The 19,183-nt window shown below is 39.8% G+C and overlaps 1 protein-coding gene and 1 pseudogene across 5 annotated transcripts in view; one reads left to right on the top strand and one right to left on the bottom strand.

Moving 5' to 3' along the window:
* The window catches only part of NRG4 (neuregulin 4), a 254,219-nt gene that overhangs the window by 201,963 nt on the left and 33,073 nt on the right, over positions 1–19,183 (bottom strand). The window lies entirely within an intron of this gene.
* On the top strand, positions 7,872–10,248 carry LOC101445244 (heterogeneous nuclear ribonucleoprotein K-like; annotated as a pseudogene).

Here is a 19,183-nt window from a genome sequence, read left to right as displayed (position 1 = left end):
ACCCCTGTATGATGTTATGCATGTTTGCTTTGTAAGTTCACAACTTTTACTATACACTTGTTTATGTATGTTCATATATAAATGATACAAAGATAATAATAATAGGGTGGGTTGGGGGAAAATACTTTGGTTAGTAGTAATATTTTGACAATGCTCTTTAATCATTAGTGAAAAAGGTTTAACAACAATGCAAGTTATTGGTGGTAGGGTGAGTTATGAGAGTCCTGTATGATGTTATATATGTTTGTTTTGTAAGTTCACAACTATTACTATACACTTATTGTTTATGTATGTTTATGTATGAGTGATTTACTTCAATAAATTAATTTTTAAAAAAAAACAAACCTACAGCTAACATGGTACTCAATGGTGAAGGACTGAAAGAATTCCCATAGAGATCGGGAACAAGATGAGGATGCCCACCGTTATGACTGCTGTTCAATATAGTGCTAGAGGTTCTGGCTAGAGTAATTAGACAAGAAAAAGAAATGAAAGGCATCCAGATTGGAAGAGAAGAAGTAAAACTTTTGCTATGAGCAGATGATATGATTCTATTACTAGAAACTCCCAAAAAATCTACAAAAAAAAGCTACTAGAGCTAATAAACTATTTCAGCAGAGTGGCAGGATACAGGATACAGGACTAATATGCAGGAACCAGTGGTGTTATACACTAGCAATGTGCATTCTAAGGAGGAAGTCAGGAAAAAAAATTCCATTTACAGTGGCAACTTGAATCTTTAGACTGCCCATGTGCCAGCTGGGCCCTGAGTCTCAGCAGAGTGGCAACTTCTATTCTCTGGTTCCTTGGTCTTACCCAGGTCAGCTAACAGGGAGGTGAAGATGATCAACCACCACACCAGGGAATCAAGAGTGCCTACAACTGTAAGCAGAGGAATTGCATCTATCATTTATGTGGAATCTAAGCCCCCTCTTGATCTAGAGGTGGAGGGGACATCGCCATCCCAGGGTTCACAAAATGGGGAATAAAACATGGACTAGAGTGGACTTACTGATATTCTACTATAAAACTATTGTGACCAGTGATAGAAGAAATTTTAGCATCGAGGTGGAGAAAGTGGCCACAGTATTTGCTGAGAGCAGGGAGAGGGAAGTAGAGATGTGATGTGGGAGCATTTTGGGGATCTTGAGTTGTTCGAAATGATATTTCAGGGTCAGATGCTGGACTATATATATCCTGCCATAACCCACTGAATGTACTGGGGGAGAGTGTGAACTACAAGGTAAACTATTATCTATGTAGTGCAGCAGTGCCCCAAAATGTGTTCACTGAGTGCAATGAGTGTGCTGCAATGAAGGGGAGGTTGTTGGTGTGGGAGGAGTGGGGTGGGAGGTGGGGGGTATACGGGAACCTCTTATATTTTTTAATATAACATTTTTTTTGTGATATATATATCTTCAAAAGAATGCAATTTACAAAAATGATGAGGGGGTGGGGAGTGGGGAATGGGTTCTTATGTTTTTTGTTTTTTTAAATGTTTTTTAATGTAACATTCCTTGTGATCTATTAACTTACAAAAAATAACAAAAAAAATCAAAATGACAATGAGATATCTCACACTGCATAGAAAGGCCATTATTTTTTTAAAAACAGGAAACAATAAGTGTTGGAGAGGCTGTGGAGAAATAGGAACACTCCTTCATTGTTGGTGGGAATGTAGAATGGTGCAGCCTGTATGGAAGACAGTTTAGCGGTTCCTCAGGAAGCTAGATATAGAACTGCCATATGATCCAGCAATTCCTCTACTAGGAATATATCCAGAGGAACTGAAATATTGACATGCACAGACATTTGCACACCAATGTTCATGGTGGTGCATGGTGGTGCAATGTTCATGGTTCACAGTAGAAAAAGAAAATTACAATTTCTCTAATGAATATAAATGTAAAAGTCCTCAACAAAATACTTGCAAATAGAATCAAACATCACATTAAAAGAATTAGTTTCCGTGAACAAGTGGGTTTTATCCCAGGTATGTAAGAGTGGTTCAATAGGCGAGAATCAATTAACGTAATACACCACATTAATGAATCAAAGGGGAAAAACCACATGATCATCTCGACTGATGTAAAAAAGGCATTGGACAAAATCCAGCATTCCCTCTTGATAAAAACATTTTGAGCCATAGGAATAGAATGAAACATTCTCAACATGGTAAAGTACATATATGAATAACCCGCAGCTAGCATTGTACTCGATGAAAGACTGAAAACTTTCCCTCTATGATTGGGAACAAGGCAAGTTTGCCTGCTGCCACCACTGTTATTCAACATTGTAATAGAGGTGCTAGCTAGACTATTAGGAAAGAAAAAGAAATAAAAGGAATCAAATCAGGAATGAAGAAGCAAAACTTTCACTATTTGCAGATGACATGATCCTATATTTAGAAACTCCTGAAAAATCAACAAAAATACATTACAAAAATATACTAGAGCTAATAAGTGAGTTTGCCCAGATACAAGATCAACCTGTGAAAATAAGTAGTGTTTTGTTTTTTTTAAAGATTTATTTAATTCCCCCTCTCTCCCACGGTTGTCTGTTCTCTGTGTCTATTTGCTGCGTCTTGTTTCTTTGTCCGCTTCTGTTGTTGTCAGCAGCATGGGAAGTGTGGGTGGCGCCATTCCTGGGCAGTCTGCACTTTCTTTCATGCTGGGCGACTCTCCTTACGGGGTGCACTCCTTGCGCGTGGGGCTCCCCTACGCGGGGGACACCCCTGCGTGGCAGGGTACTCCTTGCGCGCATCAGCACTGCACATGGGCCAGCTCCACAGGGGTCAAGGAGGCCCAGGGTTTGAACCACGGACCTCCCATGTGGTAGACGGACGCCCTAACCACTGGGCCAAGTCTGTTTCCCCAGTAGTGTTTCTATACACTAGTAATGGGCATTCTGAGGAGGAAATCAAGAAAAAATTCTACTTATAATAGCAACTAAAAAAATCAAATATCTAGGAATAAGTTTATCCAAGGTTGTAAATAACCTGTACACAGAAAACTATAAAACATTACTAAAAGAAATCAGAGAGGACCTAATTAAATGAAGGCTATTGATACTCCATGTTCATGATTGTAAGACTAAATATTGTCAAGATGTCAATTCTACCCAAATTGATTGGCAGATTCAATGCAATCCCAAACAAATTTCCAACAGTCTACTTTGCAGAAATGGAAAAGCCAATCATCAGATTTATTTGGAAGGGTAAAGGGCCCCAAATAGCCAAAAGCATCTTGAGAAAGAAGAGTGAAGTTGGAGGACTAAACCTTTCCACAGTGCTCCAAAATGTATTCATCAAATGCAATGAATGTGCCACACTGATGAAAGAGGTTCTTGATGTGGGAGGAGTGGGGAGTGGGTAGGAAGTGGGTTATATGGGAACCTCTTATATTTTTTAATGTAACATTTTGTGTGATCTATGTATCATTTTTTTTAAAAAGGCAACAAAAATATTAAATGAAAAAAAAACAAAGCTTATTACAGGGAGCAGTTGTGGCTCAAGTGGTTGAGTGCTTGCATGCCTGCTTCCCACATGGGAGGTCCCAGGTTTGGTTCCCAGTGCCTCCTTAAGACAAACAAACAAAAACCTAAAAACAGTCAACCAAACAAAAAATGCACAAAAAAACAAGCAAATGAAAACACAAATTCAGGGGAGCTGATGTGGCTCAGGGGTTGAGCACTAGCTTCTCACATATAAAGTCCCAGGTTCAATCCCTGGCCCCCAGTACCTAAAACAACAACAACAACAACAACAATAATAACAGAAAAAAAAACTTTCTATTAATACAAAGCTACAGTGGTGAAACAGCATGGCACTAGCACAAGGATAGATGTATTGATCAATTGAATTGAATTGAGAGTTCAGAAATAGACCATCACATCTGTTGATCTTTGACCAGGCTGCAAATCCACTCAATGGGACAAACAGTCTCTTTAATAAATAGTGCTCAGAGAACCAGATACCTATCCAAAAGAATGAAAGAGGACTCCTATCTCACACCTTATACAAAAATTAACACAAAATGGATCAAAGACCTAAATATAAGAGCCATACTTTTAACTAAAACTCCCAAAAGAAAATATAGGGAAATATCATCAAGATCTAGTGGTAAGTGGTGGTTTCTTAGACTTTACATCCAAAGCATAAGCAACAAAAGAAATATAGGTAAACAACAATCCTCAAAATGAAATACTTTGGTGTGTTAAAGTACTTTGTCAAGAAAGCGAAAAGCCACCCTACTCAATGGAAAAAAATATTTGGAAACCATATATATCTGATAAGGGTTTAATATTCAGAATATAAAAAGAAACACTATAACTCAATAAAAAGACAAAAAAAAAAAAAAACAATTTGAAAATGAACAAATTACTTGAATAGGCATTTTTCCAAAGAGGAAATACAAATGGCTAGCTATTAGGGAAATGCAAAACAAGACCACAATAAGATACCATTTTACACCTACTAGAATGGCCACTATCTAAAAAACAAACAAACAGAAAACTACAAGTGTTGAAGAGGATATTGAGAAATAGGAACACACATTCACTGCTGTTGGGAATATAAAATGGTGCAGCCACTGTGGAAGACAGTTTTGAAGTTCCTCAGGAAGCTATGAATAAAATTACCATATGATACAGCAATTCTGCTATTAGGTATATACTCAGGAGAACTAAAAGTAGGGATGTGAACAGATATATGCCCACCAATGTTCACAGCAGCATTATTGACAATTGTCAAAAGATGGAAACAACTCAAGTGTCCATTAACTGATGACAGGATAAACAAAATGTGGTATGTACATACAATGGAATATTATCCAGCTATAAGAAGGAATGAAGTCCTGATACACGTGACAATATGGGTGAACCTTGAGGACATTATGTTGAGAGAAATAAGCCAGACACAAAATGACAAATATTGTATGATCTCACTAATATGAACTAATTATTATGAGCAAACTCAGGGAGTTAAACTCTAGAATATAGATTACCAGGAGATAAAATAAGGGTAGAGGGAAGCGGCTGTGGCTCAATCAGTTAGGCTCCTGTCTACCATATGGGAGGCCCTAGGTTCATGTCCCGGGGCCTTCTTGTGAAGGCAGGCTTTCCTGCATGTTGCAGAGTGATGCCGGTCCACAAGCGCCACAGAGAGCCAACTCAGAAGGTGACGCAAGCAAAAGGAAGACAAGAAAAAACACAGAAGAGCGCACAGTGAGTCGACACAGAGAGCAAACAACAAGCAAGTTGCAAGGGGGGGAGAATAAATTAAAAAATAAAAAAAAATACCGACACACAGAAGAATGCACAGTGAATGGGCACAGAAAGCAGACAGCAAGCAAAAAAGCCACAAGGTGGGAATTAAAAATAAATAAATAAAGGGTGGAGAACAGGAAGCTGATGCTTCATTTGCACAGAATTTTGATAAGGTTGATTGTAAATATTTGGAAATGGATAAAGATGATGGTAGCACATTATTGTGAGTGTGATTAACAGCACAGAATTATGGATGTGATTGTGATTGAAAGGAGAAGTTTAGGGTCATGTATGTCACTAAAAGGAAAGCTAAAGGACAAAACCTGGGACAATATAACATAGTGCACCTTGTTGTGGATAATGACTGTGATTAAGACTACAAATTGGGAAGCGGACGTGGCTCAACTGATAGAGCATCCGCCTATGATATGGGTGGGTCCACGGTTCAAGACACAGGGCTTCCTGATCCACATGGTGAGCTGCCCCATGTGCAGTGCTGATGCGTGCAAAGAGTGCTGTGCCACATAGGGGCTTCCCTGTGTGGTGGTGCCCCATACACAAGGAGTGTGCCCTACAGAGAGAATCGCCCCAGGTGAAGAAAGTACAGTCTGCCCAGGAGTGGCGCTGCACGCATGGAAAGCTGATGCAGCAACATGATGCAACAAAAAAGAGATGTTGTTTCCTGGTGCTGCCAAGGGTGCAAGCAGACACAGAAGAACAAACAGCAAATGGACACAGACAGCAGACAACGGGGCGGGGGGAAGGGGAGTTGGGGGGAGCTGGAAGGGGAGAGAAATAATTAAAAATAAACCTTTAAAAAAAAGTACAAATTTAAGAATGTTTTTCCATGAATTAGAACAAATATACATTACTATTGTAAGGTGTTAATAACAGGGTCGTATATGAGAAAAATACACTTAATACAAATGATGAACTATAGTTAACAGTAATATTGTAATAATTCTTTTATCAATTGTAACAATGCTGAATCAATAATAGGAGGTTATAAGGCATATAGGGGTAAAGCAGTATGAGGTTTTCTTTTTGGAGCAATGAAAAGTTTCTAAAATTGATCGTGGTGATGAATATACAACTCTGATTACATTGAAAACCACTGATTGTACACTTTGGATGGATTTTGTATGGTGTGATAATAAAACTCTTTTTTTTTAAGGGCAGATAGTTTCTGGAATTCTTTCTTGGATGGCCTCAATTATACCACTGTAAGACTCAAGGATCAAGCTTTTAAAAGCAATAATTACTAATGCCTGCCAAATATCCAGAGTCTACATTAAGAAGGACTGGATATGTAACTTTAAACAATCCACAACACAAAAGCAGCATTCCAAAGTCAATACTATAAATCAATGAGCTGTTTTTAATTAATTAAAATAAATTTGGCCAAATTATAGCTTTCTTATAATTCAGTACTTGAATTGGATTAATTTTGGGCTACTGAGGGACTTTATTCTTACTATTCAAACTTGATAATATTGTTTTAATAGTCAGTGGTATATAAGCAGAGATGACAAAATAATGCAAATAATAGATTTAAATTCAACCTTCTTTTAGGAACAGATCAAATGAAGCATCCTTGTTGATTATAGTTCAGTGGTTCAATGCCCTAAGATCCAACCCTAATTCTGTACACTCTCTCCCTTGGAGATCTCACCCATTCCCATGGCTTCAATTATTTCTCTATGGAAAAGACTCCCATTTTTTTTGTTTACAGCTCTAATCATTCTTGTAAGTTCACCTTTGAACACTTTCACATAAATGTTCTACTGTTTCCTTAAATTCAAATCACATAATTCAAACCAATGGTATTTACTGAGCCCCTTCTTTATACAAGACAAAGAAGGACACATAAAGAACTAAAGACATTTTCTACTCTTAAGAAGCATGAAGTCCAGTTGGTGAGAAACACAGAAAGTTCAACAGTAAGTGTATAGTCATACAAAAGAAATTTTATATACAGTATATATATGAGTTATACAAAGAATTAATTGCTATGGTATTTGCTGTAACAGTATTGAGAGGCTTCCAATCTCCCATCATTTTGTATTATTAAAGAATCTCCAAAAATCTAGAAGAAAGCAAAGGTCCCTTATATGGAACATAAAAAACATGAACTATAAAACATTGATAAATTAGATGAGATAAAAATTCTGCTTTCTGAAAGGATATTAAAAGAAACGAAAAAGCAAGCCATAGAGTGGAAGAAACTATTACTTACACTAATATCTGACAAAGGACTTGTATCCAATATACATAATGAGTTCTTTACAATTCAATAAGAAGCCAAGTCTTAAAAACGGGCAAAAAAATTGAACATCCATCTCACCAAAGAAGATAAATGAATGATTAAGACACATGAAAGATACGCAACATCTTTAGTTATCAGACAAATGCAAATTAAAATGACAATGAATTACCCTGTTTCTGGCCGCACCAACCTTGACATTTTTAACACCCTTCTGCTCATTCATGGCCTATAAGCTACAACTGCCACGTGGGTGTCACTCGTTGGTCCCACCCAGAATACTTCAGTTCTGCTCTGCAAGGATATAAAATAACTGCTTGGTGTGTCCTTTTAATACAAGAAAATGGAAACTGAACAGCCAGAGGAAATCTTTCCCAACTGCGGCGGCCTGCTCGGTCGGTAGAGGTGGGGTCTGGCTGCGGACGAGGGGTCGGTCCAGCTCTGGACGAGGGGTCGGTCCCGCTTGGGATGAGGGGTCGGTCCCACTTGGGACGAGGGGTCGGTCCGGCAGCAGACGAGGGATCGGTCTCACAAGGGGTTGCGCGGTTCGGCTGACGGGGTCGCCCGGTGAAGCCGGCGATGAAGGGGTCGCCCGGAGAAGCAGGCGACAAACTGGGGACAAGGGAGGCCAGGCCCTTGTCGGGGGCTCTCAGGACTGGAGGGCGCACGGCAGAAGAACTGCCGCGGAGACAAGGTAAACACGCAAGTCCACTTTATTGAGGGAGAGGCAACAGTTTTATAGGGGCTGGGGAAGGCTGATTGGTCGAAGCTACGCTCTGTTCTGATTGGTTGCCGGCGAAAGGTCAGTGGGCGGTACTGGACGGGGGAGGGGTGGTGGTTAGGGATTGGCTGTCGCTGTTGCTGGGGGAAGGGGCAGGGTTTAGGGATTGGTGGCTGCTGTTGCTGGGGTGGAGGGCAGACTTGAGTTTCCCGCCCATGCCTGGCTGTTGCTGCTGTCAGGGGAAGGGAAAAGGGCAGACTGGATTTTTCCGCCCACGCCTGGCTGTTGCTGCTGTCGGGGGAGGGGAAAAGGGCAGACTGGATTTCTCCGCCCACGCCTGGCTGTTGCTGCTGTCGGGGGAGGGGAAAAGGGCAGACTGGAATTTTCCGCCCTGCGCCTGCGCAGGGAGAAAGAAGAAGAAGGGTGCCGCCCCACAAGGCATCGTATGGCGCCATCCGGAAGGAGGGGCGGCCGCGGAAGCATGGCTGCCGAGAAGGGGAGACCCGAGGGCACTCTGCGCCCATGCCGAGCTTCCTTCAGGGGTGGCGGTGAGTCCGACCAGCCACCCTATTATGGGGGCAGCGACTTGGCCTGCCGCGGCTGCTCCCCCGCCAGGCCAGCAAACCACGCTTCAGCCCGAGGGGTGACCGCACCAACATGGAAACCAAAGGCAAATTTGAAGGCATGCCAGAGGAACAAGCATTTAAAAGATCTAGAAACACTGATGAGATGGTTGAGCTATGCATTCTGCTTCAGAGCAAGAACACTGGGGCAGTGACTAGAAAAAGAGGCAAGAATCTTAAGGCTCTTTGTACTGACTACAATGCCAGTGTTTCAATCCCAGAGAGTAGTGGCCTCATGCGCATACTGAGTGTCAGTGCCGATATTGAAACAATTGGAGAAATTCTGAAGAAAAGCATCCCTACCTTGGAAAAGGGCCTGCATTGCCATCACCCACTGCAACTAGCCAGCTCCTGCTGGAATCTGATGCTGTAGAATGCTTAAATTATCAACAGTATAAAGGAAGTGACTTTGTAAATTGAGATTGTTAATTCATCAAAGTCTGGCAGGAAGAATTATTGAAGTCAAAGGTGCTAAAATCAAAGAACTGTGAGGGAACACTCAGAACAACAACTCCTTTTCCAGGAATGCTGTCCTCATTCCACCAACAGTCATTATTATTGGAGGAAAACCTGATAGAGTTGTAGAGTACATGAAGATTATCCTTGATCTTATATCTGAGTCTCCCATCAAAGGACATGCACAGCCTTATGATCCCAATTTTTATGATGAAACCTGTGATTATGGTGGTTTTACAATGAGTTTGATGACAGTCCTGGACATCCCATGGGATTTCCCATGTGGGTAAGAGGTAGTTTTAACAAAATGCTTCCTGGTCAGGGTGGGCATCCAGCGCCTCCATCTAGAAGAAGCTATGATGATATGAGCCCTTGCTGAGAACTTCCTCCTCCTTCTCCTGGAGGAGGTGGCCAAGGTGGTAGCAGAGCTTGGAATCTTCCTCTTCTACCACCACTACCACCTAGAAGAGGAGATCTAATGGCTTATGACAGAAGAGGAAGATCTGGAGACCTTTATGATGGCATAGTTGGGACTCTGAAATAGATACATGGAGCCATTCAGAATGGCAGATGTCTTATGAAACACAGGGTGGCTCTGAATATGACTATTCCTATGCAGGGAGTCATGGCTCATTGGTGATCTTGGTGGGCCTATTATTGCTACACAAGTAATTATTTCCAAAGATATGGTTAGATCTGTTATTGGGAAAGGTAGCCAACAGATTAAACAAATCCATCATGAGTCAGCAGCTTCGATCAAAATTGATGAGCCTTTATAAGGATCCAAAGATTGGATCATTACCAATACAGGAACACAGGACCAGATATAGAATTTACAGTATTTGTTTTACAGTGTGAAGCAGTATGCAGATGTTGAAGGATTCTGATGCAAGATATTTTTTTCTTTTTTATGGTGTAAAGCAGTATTCTGACAAGTTTTTTCTAAGACTAGTGAAGAATTGAAGGAGTCCTACATCTTTTTTTTTTAAATCTCTTCTGTTTAAAAAGCCAACATTCCTCTGCTTCATAGGTGTTCTGCATTTGTATTAAAGTCTTTGTTTGCCAGATGTAATGTTTTATTCCTTACAAACTGGGTGAGGGGTGGAAAGTATATGCAAAAAACTAACACTGAAATTTTGAAACAGCAGCACAGTGAGTGAATTTTATTTTTTGTTCATTGTTGGTGGTAAAGATTCCCCCCGTGCAATTATTGTGAACACCTTGCTTTGTAGTCACTATTAAATTTGGATATGGGGAATGGGACAAAGGGGAAGAGTAACAATAGCCCACATGTCCCTGGCATCTATTCAGAGTAGTGTGCAGAATGCAATGCTTTTTTGTAAGAAATGTTTTATGGTTTTTGTGTGTGTGTGTGTGTGGTTTTTTTTTGTTGTTGTTGTTTTTAAATTTTTTTATTCATTTTTTAAAAATATTACATTCAAAAAATATGAGGTCCCATTCAACTCCACTGCCCCCACCCCACCACTCCCCCCACAGCAACACTCTCTCCCATCATCATGACACATCCATTGCATTTGGTAAGTACATCTCTGGGCATCGCTGCACCTCATGGTCAATGGTCCACATCATAGCCAATACACTCCCACGTTCCATCCAGTGGGCCCTGGGAGGATCTACAATGTCCGGTAATTGTCCTTGCAGCACCACCCAGGACAACTCCAAGTCCTGAAAACGCCTCCACATCTCATCTCTTCCTCCCATTCCCCGCACCCAGCAGCCACCATAGCCACTTATCCCACACCAATGTCACATTTTCTCTGTGGGCCTTGGATTGGATGTGTCCATTGCACATCTATGTCAAGAGGAGGCTTAGATTCCACATGGATACTGGATGCAATCCTCCTGCTTTCAGTTGTAGGCACTCTAGGCTCCATGGTGTGGTGGTTGACATTCTTCAACTCCATGTTAGCTGAGTGGGGTAAGCCCAATAAATCAGAGTGTAGGAGTTGAAGTCTGTTGAGGCTCAGGGCCTGGCTATCATATTGTCAGTCCAGAGATTCAAATCCCCTAGATAATATCTTAAACCCCAGCACCAACTACAATTCCAGTAAAGTAACATGAAAGTCTTGTGAAAAGAGATCCCATCTGTGTCCAGCTCCATCACGCAGAAACACCAGCTCCAAAGAAGGGCCACCTGACATGGCAGTGAACTCCATCTGCCATGACCATAGAACCTGTGGGTCTCTTTAGCCCTCAAAAGAACCAATACCTGGGGTTGTATCTACTTTATCTGTCTCTGAGACTCTGCTCAGGTGTGCATAAGGGCAATCCTTCTGACAACCTCCAGACTCTTTTTTAGAGACTCATAGCCATATAAACTCATTTCTCCTTTCCATTTCCCCCTTACATTAGGTCAAACAGCATTTTAAACTCCTGTTATTATATGTAGACAGGGATATTCTGCTGGTCCGTGTTGAACCTTTAATTTAAGGTCATTTTCTAGTTGCATCATCAGCTGGTACTTGGTAGTGATCCCTCAGTGCCAGGGAGGCTCATCCCCGGGTGTCATGTCCCACGCTGGGGGGAATGCATTGCATTTACATGCTCAGTTTGGCTTTGAGACTGGCCACATTTGAGTAACACAGAGGCTGTCAGGAGGGAACTCTTAGGCACAGTGCTGCTCTGGGCCTTGTTCTTATTTCAGGTGTATAGGCTCACAAGCATAGTCATTAGTATCAGGGGGTCACTGTTGGACCCTCATTCCTTCCTGGTCCTTACTGTTGCACCTGGGGGACTGCCGCTGCTCCCCTAGGGACCATGACAGAGCCCCCCCGGCCAGGAACCCAGTACCCCCCCAGCTATTGTTTTTGTTTCCACTATGAGTATATCCAAACATTACCATGCACCCTGGACATATGCTCTGTATAACTCCCTGTCAACCATATATCACCTGTCAATAACATCCCATACCAGTATTCCTCTGCTGCCATTTTTGAACCACTCTGTGATCCAAAACTTCCTGAAAAGTGAAGCCCAATATAATGTCAGGATCCCTTACTAGTAAAATGGAATATAGCGATGGGTTTAAAGGTTAGATATAGAATACGTATTGATTTGGAAAAATTCTACATCCTATCTTTTTCTTTTCTTTTTTCCTAATGATTGAGCTTCTCTTCACAAGAGCCTTAGATCACAGTAATTCATATATACAATATACAGTACTCCCACACATCCACCGTAAAACCTTTTCCCTTCCACAGCGATACTCTTATAACTTATTCATATCATATTTACTTAAACTGATGTACAGACTCTGAGACAATAGCTTTCAAACAAGGTGACATCTGTGCTCACATTGTGATCCATACTTTAGGATATACAGTTTTCTAAATTTTTAGTTATCCTATGTTTTACATTATGGTTTACATTATTAGTCTGTCATCCCCTATATGTTTTTGGTGTAATATTACATGTTTTATATCCATCCCTGTGTACTCTCACGAAACTCCTCTCTTACCCCCACATTTACCTTGGTTCCATCCATTCAACATCCATTTTCCCCTCCCCTTGGGGCCCACAGCGACAGCCAATCTCCATTTCCCGAGGAGCCATGTCCAGAGATACTTGCAACAGTGTTCAGGGCCTGACTTGCTCAACTGCCCTAATGCCCTGGGAGCCACCCTTTCTCTCAAGAGATACAGTTTCCTCTTTTTTGATGGCATTAGTCCTCCCCAGGATGTGGGTCCACCCCCACTCTCACTACTTGGGTCTCTATCCAATGGTACAACCCACCCTGGCAAAATGAGCATTCAGACTTCCCCAGGAGTCCGTCCCGTGTCAGACCATCCCCTCTGAGCATCCTAAACATGTAACCTTCTTAATTATATTTTGATACGGTTTTCTCAGCATTTTACTCTCAACCAACACCTGACACTCTCCTCTGTTCGTATGTTGCTCCTCCCTCCCCCCAATTTTTTGGGCACTATTACCCATCCGCCCATCCCCAGTCCCCCTCAAACCCGCAAAGCCCCACCCAAAGGCAACCCCTTGCCCCCATTTTATCTCTTCTTTATGCTCATACTTACCGCCAGCTCATCATAGATTCCACCCCTGCAGACGTCGGCTCACATCCTTCCTCCACCCCCCAATTTCCTGTAAGCCTATCTTCCAGTCTCTAGCTCTCTGAGGCAGCTTGCTTATTTCATATCATTGAGGTCATGTAGTATTTGTCCTTCAATGCCTGGGTTGCTTCACTCAACATAAGGTTCTCAAGGTTCATCCATGTTATCACGTGTGTTTGTAGTGTATTTGTTCTTACAGCCGAGTAGTATTCCATTGTATGTATATACCACATTTTATTGATCCACTCCTCTGTTGATGGGCATTTGGGTTGATTACAACTTTTGGCGATAGTAAACAATGCTGCTATGAACATTGGTGTACATATATTGGTTTGTGTCCTTGTTTTCAGTTCTGCTGGGTATATGCCCAGCAGTGGAATTGCTGGGTCATATGGCAAATCTATGGTTAGTTTTTTGAGAAACCGCCAAACTGTCCTCCAGAATGGTTGGATCCTTCTGCATTCCCACCAGCAGTGGATGAGTGTTCCCCTTTCTTCACATCCTCTCCAGCATTTGTATTCTTCTGTTTTTTTCATAGCTGCCAATCTTATGGGAGTAAGATGGTATCTCATTGTAGTTTTGATTTGCATTTCCCTGATAGCTTGAGATTTGGAGCATTTTTTCATGTGCTTTTTAGCCATTTGTATTTCTTATTTGGAGAAGTGTCTGTTTAAATCTTTTTCCCATTTTCTAAATGGGTTGTTTATCTTTTTATTTTCCAGATATATGAGTTCTTTATATATGCAAGTTATAAGTTTCTTATCAGATATATGGTTGCCAAATATTTTCTCCCATTGTGTGGGTTCCCTTTTTACTTTCTTGACAAACTCCTTTGAGGTGCAGAAGGCTTTAATTTTGAGGAAGTCCCATTTATCTACTTGTTCTTTTGCTGCTCGTGCTTTTGGTGTGATATTCATGAAGCCATTTCCTATTAAAAGGTCCTATAGATGTTTCCCTACACTGCTTTCCAAGGACTTTATGGTCTTGGCTCTTATATTTAGGTCTTTGATCCATCTTGAGTTGATCTTTGTATAAGGTATGAGATGGTAATCCTCTTTCATTCTTCTACATATGGATATCCAGTTCTCCAGGCACCATTTGTTGAATAGGCCATTCTCTCCCAGTTGAGAGGGTTTGGTGGCTTTATCGAATATTATATGGCTATATATATGAGGTTCTATATCAGAACTTTCAATTCGATTCCATTGGTCTGTGTGTCTCTCCTTATGCCAATACCATGCTGTTTTCACTACTGTAGCTTTGTAGTATGTTTTGAAGTCAGGTAGTGTGATTCCTCCAATTTTGTTTTTCTTTTTCAATATGTCTTTAGCTATTCGGGGCCTCTTTCCTTTCCAAATAAATTTCATAGTTAGTTTTTCTAGTTCCTTAAAGAAGGCTGTGTTGATTTTTATTGGGATTGCATTGAATGTGTAGATCAGTTTTGGTAGGATAGACATCTTAGTAATATTTAGTCTTCCTATCCATGAACAAGGAATATTCTTCCATTTATTTAGGTCTTCTTTGATTTCCTTGAACAGTCTTGTATAGTTCTCAGTGTATAAGTTTTTTACATCTTTAGTTAAATTTATTCCTAAGTATTTGATTTTTTTATTTACTATTGTAAATGGTATTTGTTTCTTGATTATCTCCTGATCTTGCTCATTATTGGTGTACAGAAATGCTACTGATTTTTGCGCATTGGTCTTATAACCTGCGACTTTACTAAACTCATTTATGAGTTCTAGAAGCTTCGTTGCAGACCTCTCAGGGTTTTCTATGTATAGGATCATGTCATCTGCAAATAATGAAATTTTGACTTCTTCCTTTCCAATTTGAATGCCTTTTATATCTGGTTCTTGCCTCAGTGCTCGAGCAAGTACTTCTAAGACAATGTTAAATAGAAGGGGAGACAATGGGCATCCTTGTCTTGTTCCTGACTTTAGAGGGAAGGATTTTAGGATTTCTCCTTTGTAAACAATGTTGGCTGTAGGTTTTTCATATATACTTTTTATCATGTTCAAAAAATTACCTTGTATTCCGATCTTTTGGAGTGTTTTTATCAAGAAAGGGTGCTGTATTTTGTCAAATGCTTTTTCTGCATCTATAGATATAATCATGTGACTTTTTTCCTTCAATCTGTTTATATGGTGTATTACATTGATTGATTTTCTTATGTTGAACCATCCTTGCATACCTGGAATGAATCCCACTTGGTCGTGGTGTATGATTCGTTTAATGTGTTGTTGAATACAATTAGCAAGTATTTTTGCATCTAGGTTCATTAGAGAAATTGGTCTGTAATTTTCCTTTCTTATGGTGTCTTTGTTTGGCTTTGGTACTAGGGTAATGTTGGCATCACAGAATGAGTTCAGCAATGTTCCTTCTGTTTCGATTTTTTGGAAGAGTTTCAGCAGGGTTGGTGTTAATTCTTTCTGGAATGTTTTGTAGAATTCACCTGTGAAGCCGTCTGGTCCTGGGCTCTTCTTATTTGGGAGGTTTTTAATGACTGATTCTATCTTTTTACTTGTGATTGGTTTTGTTTTATGGTTTTAAAAATAAATTTAGTGGACCTATTTTTGGTGGCCATTTTTCTTTTTTAGACAGTCACTTTTCAAATGGCTAAATTCTTCCACCCACCCCTAAACTAAACACTAAGTGCTTTTCAGCTCCTCTGTTGGCTATAAGTGCATCTCTTCTTAGACATCGGCAAAATACCTTGACAAATTCAGTTCTGGTTTGTAAGCCCACTGTTTGGGGAGATATATTCCATCACAAACACTCATGCTTAGAACAAGCTGGGGGATTTTATTTCTTTCTTTTTGTAAATGGTTGTTTCCTACTTTGGAACAGTTTTCTATGTTACTAATTGTGAAGAACCAAGGCAGGGAGCTGTGCTACAAACTGAGTAATGTTATAAGCATATATCAAGAAGCCTGATGGGCAGCAAGTTTTATTAATCAGAAAAATACTTGGTTATAAGGATGACTGAATAAGTTCTGGGTATTTTTATTAGATTATTTCTCACCTAAACTTCAACTGTCAACCTGCAAGTGTCTTATTATCCAAACTTTGTAGTATATATATGTGTATGTATATATATATACATATATATACACTTATATTCTTTTTTCATTATATGTAAAATGAAAGAAAAAGATGTACCATTTTCTCTGTTATATGTTGGATTGCCTAGGAAATTGTTGTGAATTCAAAACAAAGATGAAAAAAAAGTATTAAAAAACACAATGAAATCAGCACCCTTTTTAGAACAGCTAAAATCTAAAAGGCTGATCATAACAGTAAGAATGTAGAGCAACTGGAACTCTCATCCTCACTGGTAGAGTCTAAAGTGGTACAAATAGTTTGGAAAGCAGCGAGTTTCTTATAAACTTAAGCATATACCTACTGTGGTAAACAGCCATTACAGTGGTCCTAATTATCTCTACTTTCTGGTATTTACCCTTTTGTTTAATTTTCTTCTCTTGAGAGTAGGCTGATCTTGTTGACTCATTTCTAGAATAGAGTATGGCATAAGTGATGGGATATTGCTTCCAAGATCCAATTATTAAAAGACTGTGACTTTTATCTTGTGTGTTCTCTGTTTACCTCTTTTGGATAGTTTTGCTCTAGGGAAACTCAGCTTCCATGTCATGAGGCAGTACTGTGGAGAGACCTGTGTGGCAAAGATTGGGGGCTGGCAAACATCACATGAATGAGCTTGAAAGCAGATTCTTCCCTAAACCTTGATATGACCACAGCCCAACTGGCAACTTGATTGATCCTTAACCAAAACCACCTAAGTAATTTCCAGATTCCTGACCTACAGAAACTGAGATAATAAATTTTTGTTGTTTTCAGCCTCTACATTTTGGGATTATTTGTTATGCAGCAATGGATGACTAATAAGCCTACTATATGACCTAGAAATTCCACTTCTACATATTTACCCAAAGGAAATGAAAGCATATGTCTGTCCAAAGATGTGTATGTGAATGTTCATAATAATAATGAATCTAGTATTATTCATAACAGCATCAAACTGGAAATAACCCAAATGTCAAGCAACAGGTGAATGGATAAACAAATTGTGAAATATTTATTCAATGGAATTAAAAAAGGAAGAAGGAGAAGTGGATGTGGCTTAACTACTTGGGTGCCCCACCTACCACAGTTCAGGTCCCAGTGTCTCCTAAAGAAGACAAGCAGATGCCCACACCCACCGCAACGAGCTAGATGCTGCACCCCACTGCAACAAGCAGACACTTAAAGGAGTAAAAGCCACAAACCAGCAGATGCTGCAAACCACAGAGAGCAGATGTGGCTCAGGCCATTGGGCACTTGCCTCCCATGTGGGAGGTCCTAGATTTGGTTCCCGGTGCCTCCTGGAGAAAGTGAGCAAACAATGAGCAGACACACAAGAGGCCCATGGAAGGGGGGCGGGGAGGGAATTAAATAAATAAATAAATAAATCTTTTTTTAAAAAAGGAACAATGAAACACACAACACAGATTGTAAAACTTCCAATTCTACTTATGCAGTTCTAGAAAATGCAAACTAATCTCTAGTAATCAAGAGCCGAACCAGGGTTGCTGGGGATAGGTAAAGTGGTGGAGGCACTGACAGCAAAAGGGCACTAAATAACTTTTTGGAGTGATAAAAAAATGTTCTTTACCTTGATTATGGAAATGGTTACATGGCTGTACATGTATTTCTCAAAACTAAACTATACACATAAAATGAATGTATTTTATTGAATGTAAATTTTACCTCAATAATGTTAATTTAAGAAAAAAATTTCCAGACAACAAAGGAAATAATCCCATTCTATTTGTAAATATTAGACTAGTGGTTTTCAAATTTTAGCATGCATTAGAATTACCAAGATGGCTTGTTCAAGAACAGACTGCTGGGCCCTACTCCCAGAGCTCCTAATTCTGTAGGTCTGGGGTAGGACCTGAGAATTTACATTTGTAACAAGTTCCCAGGTGATGCTGGTGCTTCTGCTCCAGGTCCACAGTTTGAGAACCACTAGATTAGACTAGAATTTGAGTGTTTGTGGTATTCTGTGCTGTGTTTTATCTTTTAGGACTGTAACCAGAGCAGAACCAAAGGATACTACTAGGTGATGTAGGAAGTCAAACTCACTGAGATAAAAATAGGGAGTGAATCACTTAGAGGAAAGATAAAAAAGGAGAAATTTAACTTTCTTCATTTACTACTCTGGATTGTTCTTTAGTATTCAAATAAATATGCTTTCTTTTTTAAACTAAACTTTAGATTTCCTGGAACAGAAATTGTGTCTTATTCTCATCTTTGTAGTCCTCTAGGCTGGAGCTAGCGCAGTTTCAATAAATATTTTCTCATGAAATTATTGTTGATAGTTGACTGTTAGAGTGAATTAAAATTCTTAATGTTTTACTAAAAAACTAGAATCTGAAGAATTATCAAGGGGTATTCTTTAAAGAGCATATAAGTCTTTCTGTATTTTATTTTTTTTTAAGGCAGGATAATTACCACCATCTCAGTCTTCACCTTCTTAAACAAAAGCTAAGAGAAATTTGTGTTTCATGAAGACTAAAAAATAATTTTGTTTGGAATGACATAGAATGACCCAAAAGAATGTAGAGGCCAGTGACATGCTTTAAAATTTCATGCTTTCAGGTTCTATAAGTTCTTCTGGTACATTTTCAAAAAATGAGAAAAGAATGATAGCTACTACCAGTCTTATCTCAAAATTTAAAAAAAAAGAAAAAGTTCATCAACTGGAAAACTT

Source organism: Dasypus novemcinctus, chromosome 3 (assembly GCF_030445035.2).
Source record: "Dasypus novemcinctus isolate mDasNov1 chromosome 3, mDasNov1.1.hap2, whole genome shotgun sequence".
NCBI classification, from domain to species: Eukaryota; Metazoa; Chordata; class Mammalia; order Cingulata; family Dasypodidae; genus Dasypus; species Dasypus novemcinctus.
Note: the sequence above shows the minus strand (reverse complement) of the source record. Positions and strands in the feature narration are given on the sequence as shown.